Source organism: Equus caballus, chromosome X, assembly GCF_041296265.1.
Source record: "Equus caballus isolate H_3958 breed thoroughbred chromosome X, TB-T2T, whole genome shotgun sequence".
Lineage (NCBI taxonomy): Eukaryota > Metazoa > Chordata > Mammalia > Perissodactyla > Equidae > Equus > Equus caballus.
Genome location: NC_091715.1, coordinates 135,512,106 through 135,521,383, shown reverse-complemented (window position 1 = coordinate 135,521,383; position 9,278 = coordinate 135,512,106).

The following is a 9,278-nucleotide window of genomic DNA, read 5'->3' as shown; positions in this document are numbered from 1 at the left end:
CGTTGGCCAACATCTTGATTGTACCTTTGTGAAACCCTGAAACAAAGGATCCTATTAAACTATGACTAAACTCCTGATGCACCGAAACTGCGTGATAATAAATATGTATTGTTTTAAGCCACCAAGTTTGTGGTGATATTCTTATTTGGCAATAGATCACTAATACATTATCAAAATATTAAGTATAAAAAGCAGTGTAAAAAAACTGCATATATTGTACATGTCACTCAGTTTTGCTGCATAACAGCTTGCAAACCTCAATGGCTTACAAAAAGCATTTATTTTTAAGTTGCATTACATATCGGTGTTTGCAAGGCAGCTGTGGCTACTATGACTGTTCGGTTTGCCTTACTTCTGTTTGACTCAGTTCCGTGCATTGCCTGATCCTGGGACCCTGACTGAAAGAGCAGCCCCTGTGTTAGCCTTTCCCATTCTTCTGTCAAAGAAGAGGAGCATGGAACATGAGCTGAATATGAACCATACAATTGCATTTGAAGTTTCTGCTCAGATGCGGTTTATATTACATTACATCAGTTTGTTCTGGTTGTAGGACCCAACGCCCCATTTCCTGGCTGTCAGCTGTGGGATCATTCTCATCTCCTAGAGGATTCTTGCAGTTCCTGTCTTCAGGCCCTCTCACAGACCCTCTCACAACACCACAGTGAGCAGTAGGATTCCTCACATCGAATCACCTTCATGTTTCTAATCTCTCTAACTTCTACTTTTACTCCTAGCTAGAGAAACTCACTGCTTTTAAAAGGTTAACTTGATTGGGTCAGGCCTACCCAGATAATCTCTATATCTTAAGGTTAATTTACTTGGGACTTCAATTAGATTTTGCAAAATCCCCTCACAGCAGTACCTGGCTTAGTGCCTTGAAATCAGATCAAGGGCCTGGCCCGGTGGCGCAGTGGTTAAGTTTGCACATTCCGCTTCTCGGCGGCCTGGGGTTCGCCGGTTTGGATCCTGGGTGCGGACGTGGCACTGCTTGGCATGCCATGCTGTGGTAGGCGTCCCACATATAAAGTAGAGGAAGATGGGCACAATGTTAGCTCAGGGCCAAGCTTCCTCAGCAAAAAGAGGAGCACTGGCAGTAGTTAGCTAAGGGCTAATCTTCCTCAAAAAAAAAAAAAAAGAAATCAGATCAAGTCATTTCAAATCATGATTCATTCACTTACCTATATGGGCTTTGGACAACTTATTTAACATATGGGTATAACAGTAACTAACTCATTTGGTTGTTTTTGAAGACTAAATGGGGTAAAGTTTATAATGTCCCTAGCAAAGCTTCTGTTATATGGCTCTCTCCAACTGGAAGCTTGGATATTGATTTTATGGTAAATTTTGCATCAAATAATTCATGATGTTGATCATACAAATCAAAGAAAGTCAACAGGATTTTCCCTCTCTCTGGAACTATATACTTGGTATGTTTTTGATACCTATACTGCCACCTGTTTATCAAGATATCATATTTAAAAACTATTACAAAAAGTGTGGGATTCCATCTGTATCACATCAGAGTATTTATTACTCTTGGCAAGGAGGTTGGATGCAAGAGGATATAAGATGTTTCCTTACCCAGGCTATGAGTTTTTCTTCACAGTGCCTTGCAGCACATGCCAAAACAGACACGAGATACCAGGTCTGTAATCAACCCCATCTTTTTCACAAAGGATTACAAATAACTGTTATTTCATTTCCAAGACCACTGCTTCAGTTTTTTTTAAATGAATTTGGCTTGGAATATGATCAGCAATCAATGAAAGAAAGGCACTGAAATGCCAAATCAATGCCTCTGATACATGGTTTTCTGTCTAACACAAAGCTAGGAAAACAGCCTAAAATGTCTGCTTCATCTTGGTTATTCCTTATAATAACTTTTACATCAACAAAATGAAATAGTATAGCCACAAGTTAAAAACAGAAAAATACATATGGGGGCTGGCCCCGTGGCTGAGTGACTAAAGTTCTGTACCCTCTGCTTTGGTGGCCTGGGTTCACGGGTTTAGATCCTGGGCGCAAACCTACTCTACTCATCAGCTCTGCTGTGGAGGTGTCCCCCATACAAAATAGATGGCACAGATGTTAGTTCAGGGCTAATCTTCCTCAAGCAAAAAAAGAGGAAGATTAGCAATGGATGTTAGCTCAGAGAGAATCTTCCTCACCACCAACAACAAAAAAACAAATGGAAGGGTGCTTAGACATATTCAGTTACAATGCTGTCATTTCTTAGATGGGGAAATTGAGGTGTGGATACCAGAAGAGATCTGTTCACTGTCCCACATCCAATTCTTTTCTTGAGTTACTTTTATAGCAATAGAATAAATAGGAACATTCTGACTCTCACAAAAGTAATGAATAGATCATTATTTTCCTTGTTAATAAGATACCTGTCTACTTAGGACATTTCCTCCTCAAAGTAATTCACTGGCTACTAGATTGGACACATGATCAAATTCAGGAAGTTCATCTTCAATGACTTCATTTTCTGCTTCCTGTCCTCCTTTCCTTATTCTGTGCCCGTAATACATGACAATAATCCACTCAATTAGAATACCCGTAAGCCCATGTTCTCTTCTTTGCCCCTCTTCTATCACCTGAATTTCAAGAAGGGTCCCAATATACCCATTCACACTGAGATATTATCATTTGATAAGGCCTCAGAGTCAGTTCTTTTAGACATATCTTTGTATTCACAGAAGGCAAAGGAATGGACTTTATAACTATAGAATCAGCAGTTAGCAATTAGCTAAATTAGAAGAGGAAAGGAATTATTTAAATTGGAGTAGGTTCCTGTACTAGTGGAAATCGTAGACTGGAAATTGCAGGGCAACACCATCTTCTCAAGCTCACTGTTCAAGCATGCTAACACTTGGAAGGTCACAAATCTGTGATTTGTATAAGCCAAGGCTTTCCAAAAGGGCGATTCTCTGGCAACATTTACTTCTGGACACATACAAGTTACCTCACAGGAATTGTTACATAGCCAGTTCTTTTGGACAAAGACCAAGTCACAGAATGGAGAAGGATAGCTATCTTTTGGAGAGAGAAGTGGCTCATATCAGATGGAAGTGCCCTAAAGAGGCTGTCCCATGGTTGAATCAGTGTTAGCTGACTCACCTCAGACATAAAGAGGGAAGAAAGGTAGAAAAAAGCATATTTTTCCTCACATAGTACTCTTCGGACTGCATCTCCTCTTGTTAAGGTTCTCCTCCTTTGAAGGTCCAGATTAAGCCCTACCTCCTCCAGCTTTCTCATCTCCTCCTCAGAGTTGGCATGCTGGGTTAGGGGAGGGAGCTGGCAGCATTTCAAGGGCTGGACCTTGGTGTAGAGTGCCTTTTGCCCAGCATTACAGTTGCCATAGCAGTAACCTACAAGGTGGAATGGTCTATTCCAAGGTAAATAGTGTAGACTGAGTGACCAAATCAAAAGTTGAAAGAAGTTCTGCTTCTACTTAGGATGTAGAAAGCTGTAAGATAATGTTGCTTCTATCCTAACAGTAAGAAGGCAGATAATCTACAAGATCATATAGCTATTCCTGAGTTATTTAGATTGCTGAGGTCACAAAGCAACTTGCTGAACTTAATTTCAAAGAGTGACAAGCCCCTTTGTAAAGAGATGGGACACAAACTGTTTTTGCCTTTGGGAGAGCATGACAGGAAGAAATGGCCAATAAAAGCAGGTAAGAGGGAAACAGCTGAAATTTCAATGAATTCTTAAAGGTCTGCTTTGGGATAGTGAATAATTTATAATGCTGGAAAGACCCAAACTATAGAGTCTGCATTCACTTGCAAACTCTTTTCCTGGGCCTCCACCAGCTGAGCATTAGAGAGATTGGAGGCACTAAGAACTGAGAGAATTCCCTTTGTTGGCACTGTAGGTATGTTGATGGTGATGAGTTGCCACTGGGAGACAAGCAAGAAACCCTGCCTCCTTCCCTGGACTCTTCTCTCATCCCAAACACAAACCATCTTCCCCAGAAGGAAGAAGAGGAATCCCTCTTGCTCCCAGGACCTTGCTCCCACAAGCAAAGTCATACTGCTTCTGGAGGAGTGGTAGACACAAATCCCGCCCGCATTTAGAGGAAGAATAGGAAACTCCCTCAGGCCCAGAAGATCAGCTACCACTAGAGGAGGGGCAAAAAGTTTCTTCTTGTCCAATACACCCAACAGATACATGACAGGGATTGACTGTCAATGGGAGGAGAAGCAGGAACACTGAAAAATCCCCACCCCTGGGGCCCTGGTGCATAGTTTTTGCCTGAGACTGAGGCTGCAGTTAGAGAACTGAGACTCCCGCTCCTCGCCCCTAGCACATGCCTCTTACTGAGTAACAAGAAACAGCAGTCTACCACTGCTGTGCAAGAGTGTGAAGAGAGACTCTGCTGTGCTACAGGCATACAGGTCCTGCTGAAAGCTCCACCACACATATGGTGGAGCAGGAACACTTAGAAGACTTCCAGTACTCCAGGCCCCACATAAGCACAAGGAAGTGACCCATCACCGAAGGAATGTGTCAGTTCCTTTAGGCATATGTGTACACTGAAGGTAACCATAGCAACAAAGAAACCTAAACCTGGCTCAACTCCTGACTAGATTGACTCACCCACACACTAACAGCCTGACAGAAGAAGTGGCATGCACATTTCTGGGCATAAATACTATTGCCTCATTAAGGAAATGCAAGTTAAAACGACAACTAGACTTCACTGCATGCCTACTGCAAAGGCTACAAATAAAAGGCCTGACAATGCCAAATGCCACTGAGGATGCAAAGTGAACAGATCTCTCACAGATTACTGATGCGTATGCAAAATGGTGCAGCCACTTTGGAGAACAGTTTGACATTTTTCTTATAAAATTAAATGTATTATTATCATATGACCTAGCAATTGCACTCCCAGGTAAGGAAGATAAAAACTTATGTTCACACAATAACCTCTATGTGATTGGTTATAGTACCTTTACTCATAATCACAAAAAACTGGAAGAAATCAAGATGCCCATCAATTGAGGAAAAAATAAGCAAAATATGGTATATTCATACAATGGAAAAATACTCAATATTGAAAGTAATAAACTACTGATGTATTCAGCAACATAGATGAATCTCAAAAGCATTATGCTAAGTGAAAGAAGCCAAATACAAAAGACTACATGCTGTATAATTCCGTGCATATGAAGTTCTAAAAAAGACAAAACAATAGTGACAGAAAGTAGATCATTGGTTGCCAGGGTCCATCAGGGGGAAGGGTGGAAATCGACTTCAGAGACATGAGGGAATTTGAGGGGGTAGGGTGGTGGAAATAATCTCTATCATGACTGTGGTGGTTACACGACATTTGTCAAAACTCATCAAACTATATACACTTTAAAAGAAGTGAATTTTATTGTAGGTAAACTGTACCTCAATAAACCTGAGTTTTTTTAAAAAAGGAAATTATCAAGAAGAGTTGGGATGTAAAGGGATAGTTTTGTGGGATTTAGAGCAGACAGGAGACTAAAAGAATATCCTGCACTCTGGTTCACAGATTCACAGCAGCTTTTTATGTGGTGCTATTGACTCCTGGTAGAACCATTCTAGGAGGAATTATTAGGGCTGACAGAATGTTCAGGAAGAGCCACAGCAACAATGAAACACAGGGCAAATGTTTGTGATCTCATCCATTTCTGCATCCCTGTCCTGCATGTACATTTGTATATGTCATGCATAACATTTTGTTTACATATATGGCCACCAGAAATTTCTCGGTACTCTCTCAATATCATTCACTTTTAATTATTTTAACTAAGGAAATTCTTTCAATGCACAATAGAACCTAATATTTATGCATTCATATGAATTTTCCTGTAAATAAGTCCAAAAATCTGAAAAAAATGTTTTCTCACATCCTGTGTCCTGACATGTAGTTTGAAAAAGATAGTCACATGCTCCCATGCTCTAGTAGTTCTATTATGAGATTCTTCTTAATCTCTTCAATGAGATGGAAGCTGCTTGAATATTAGTAGAGCTACCATATAGTGTACTAGGAAATTGACATGAATCATCTTATAACAATGCTTTACCTTCAAAAATGAGGAAATTGAGATTACTCAATATTAAACAACTTTTCAATTTTCATATAGGGAGCAAGTAGTAAAGTCATGCTAGGCTTCCATTTGTATTTGTCGCCTCAGCCTGTGCTCTTTCTACTTTGCCTTTAAGCCCTCACATGAGGCAAGGAGAAAGCTGGCCACTTTGATAAACTGTTATGATTCCATCAATAATGCCATGGCATTTCAGAAGTGGAAAAGACTTTATCCATCAACTGATCCAACTTCTTTTGACAGATGAGATACTTAAGTCTAAGAGTGGTTAGCAACTTGGCCAAAGTCATAAGGTCATGTATTGAAAGAGCTCAATTAAAACCCAGATCTCACAATTCCCAATCTAGTACCCTTTCCAATGTCTGTCATTGGAAACCAGTGGCCATTCAACAACACACTAATTAGACCAAGGTGAAAAGCTTGATTCCAGTGTAGCCATTGAGCTACTCCAATTGCAAAACATATTGAAGTTCCTCCTGTCACTAGGGGGAGTAGGTAAGAAAATACAACCAGACATACATAGTGTAAAAAGAAGCTCTGCTTTCATAGCCTGTTGAGCACAAGTCCATGAAGCTAACTTCACCATGGAACCATCTTTACCCACCTAACAACTACACTAAACAGGGTCCTTTTAGCAATAAGAACCCCAAAGGGCCCAAAGGTAGGATGTAACTAGCTACTCAAAATGATTACCTTCCTTCTAGCAGGTTAAATAAAGAAAACAAAAGAGAATCTGCTTATTTTGTCTCTGATCTCTCGAAACTAGGAGCATTCTCTTTGTGAGAATCATCTCCACAAGTTGTGAGGCAAGAGAAGTGGCTACATTGAAATCTGTAATAATAATAGCTACATTTATTGACCTCTTATGATGAGTCATACTCAGTTCTAGGCTTTACATATAGTAGCTCATTTTATCCTTTCTATGATTCTATGAAGCTGGCACCACTGCTCTAATTTAACTATTGAGAAATTGAGACAAAAAGAATCTAAGTAAGTTACCCAAAGTCTTACAGTGATAATAGATGGAGAGTCAGGCAGTGACTTCAGATTTCACATTCCTAAACATCACATTACACCTGAAAACCTTTGCTACAGCTATAGTACATTTGAAGGGAGATTCAATTGAATTTTAAAATGAGTAATGCTCATTTAAATCTATTCAGAAATACATCCTCTCTTCAGTCAGATTTCTAGTTTTCCTATGGATATAGCTAACAGGATGTAGCTTTTAGAGCCCGCTCTCAGTAAAAAAAGAACCAACACTTGAAAGTTAAAAAAAAAAAAACTTTGATTTCTGGCTCTGTCGCTTGCTAATTGGAATCTTGGTCAAATTATTTAATTATCTCAGCCTCAATTCTTCAACAACAAAACCAACATAATTTTATTGACCTTGCAGGGTCACTGTGTATATCACTCAGAATCCGAGTAGGATTCACCCTCAAAAAGAGTGATTGGACAGATTCAAGCAAGAGACAATTTACAAGATGTGGGCAGATTTAAGGGAAACCATCAGGGGTTCCTAGCAACAGTGGATAGCCATTATCAATCTTAGGCCTGAAAGATCAAAGAGAAGAAGGAGTTGTAGGTACCCAAAGAAATGTCTCTCGTTGTGGGTGGGACAAAGCTAGCTGAAAGGAGCTGGAAACATTAGTTGATGGAGACCACTAGTTCTTGGTGACCCTATCGGGGGAAGCCAGGGGAATAAGTCACCTGCCCTTTTGCTCCTCCCTTGTTCCAATCTCAAGCCTATTATTCACTGAACCTAACAGAAACCAGAGGGCAAGGGACTCATGTTGTTGTAGCCAATACAGTTGTGGTGGCCTCCTAGGCTACCAGGTAGAAGAGGGTGAAGAGTGGATTTGTAGGGTAGACTATAACATAATGGGGTGGATGGTATATGCAAAAATGCTTAGCATGCAGCATGGGCTTAATAATTACTAATTTACTTTTTTCCTCTGGCAGTTATGTGTTGTTTTTGCCAGCTCAGAGTTGCTTCCCTCTTCTTCCAGTAACAACATTTTTCCTTTGGTAAATACACTAGCCCCAGGATAATAAGAGGTAGGATGTGAAAATATATCAGTGTTTATAAACTTCATCTTTAGGGAGAGATTCTGTAGCATAGTAATTAAAAGTGTGGACTCTAGAACAAGGCTGCCTTGGTCTGAATCACAGTTCCTTTGTTTACTAGCTGTGACCTTGGGCAATTTTCTTAACCTTGATAAGCGTCAGTTCCCATTTCTGTATAAAAGGTGTATAATACTAATAACCACTTAGTAGACTGATTTTGAAGATGAAATAAGTCAGTAAATGTAAAGCATTCAACATAGTACTGGTGTAGACAAAATGAGCCTGTGTGCCAGGCTTAGTTATTATTATTCCATGTAGTCTTGTCTTGTTAATACTGACAACCAGGGCACTCACCCACTACCTCCCCTACCATTGGGTAAACGTGTGATTTAGGCTGGACCAATCTGACTTTTTCTCCTGAAAAGTGAATTCTGTACTGAATGATACAAGTTTTAAAAAACCTGTTGGTTCTAAAGTCATTCTGAAAGCAAGGTCCTTCAGAAACTGCCAATTACTTCTTGCAACCCAATCCCTGGAACTGTCTTGGTTCTATACTTCCAGATTGGCCAACCCTTCCTTTGATTTTGCAACAGTCTGTTATTTTGTAAAATTTTTAAAAGCTTTACTGAGATATAATTTCCACACTGTACAATTAACCCATTAAAGGCATACAATTCAAGGGTTTTTAGTATATTCACAGAATTGTTCAATCATCACCACTATCTAATTTTAGAACACTTTCACCAACCCCAAAGAAACACCTTACCCTTTAGCACTCACTCCCCATTCCCCCAAACCTTTTCCCCTCAGCATGTGACAACCACTAATCTACCTCTGTCTCTATATTGACAAGATAATTCAACGGGGAAAAAGATTTTCAACATATAGTGCTAAGACTAATGGATACCCATGTACAAAAGAATGAAATTCGACCACTACCTCACACTCTATGCAAAAATTAGTTCAAAATGGATCAAAGACCTAAATAAAGGAGGTAAAACTGTAAAACTCTTAGAATGACAGCATAAGTGTAAATCCTCTTCCTTTGACTTTTAGAGTCACCCATTATACTTTGAACAATTTCCTTTTAGAGCTCAGGTTTGGGTGAAATTTTGTTTTGTT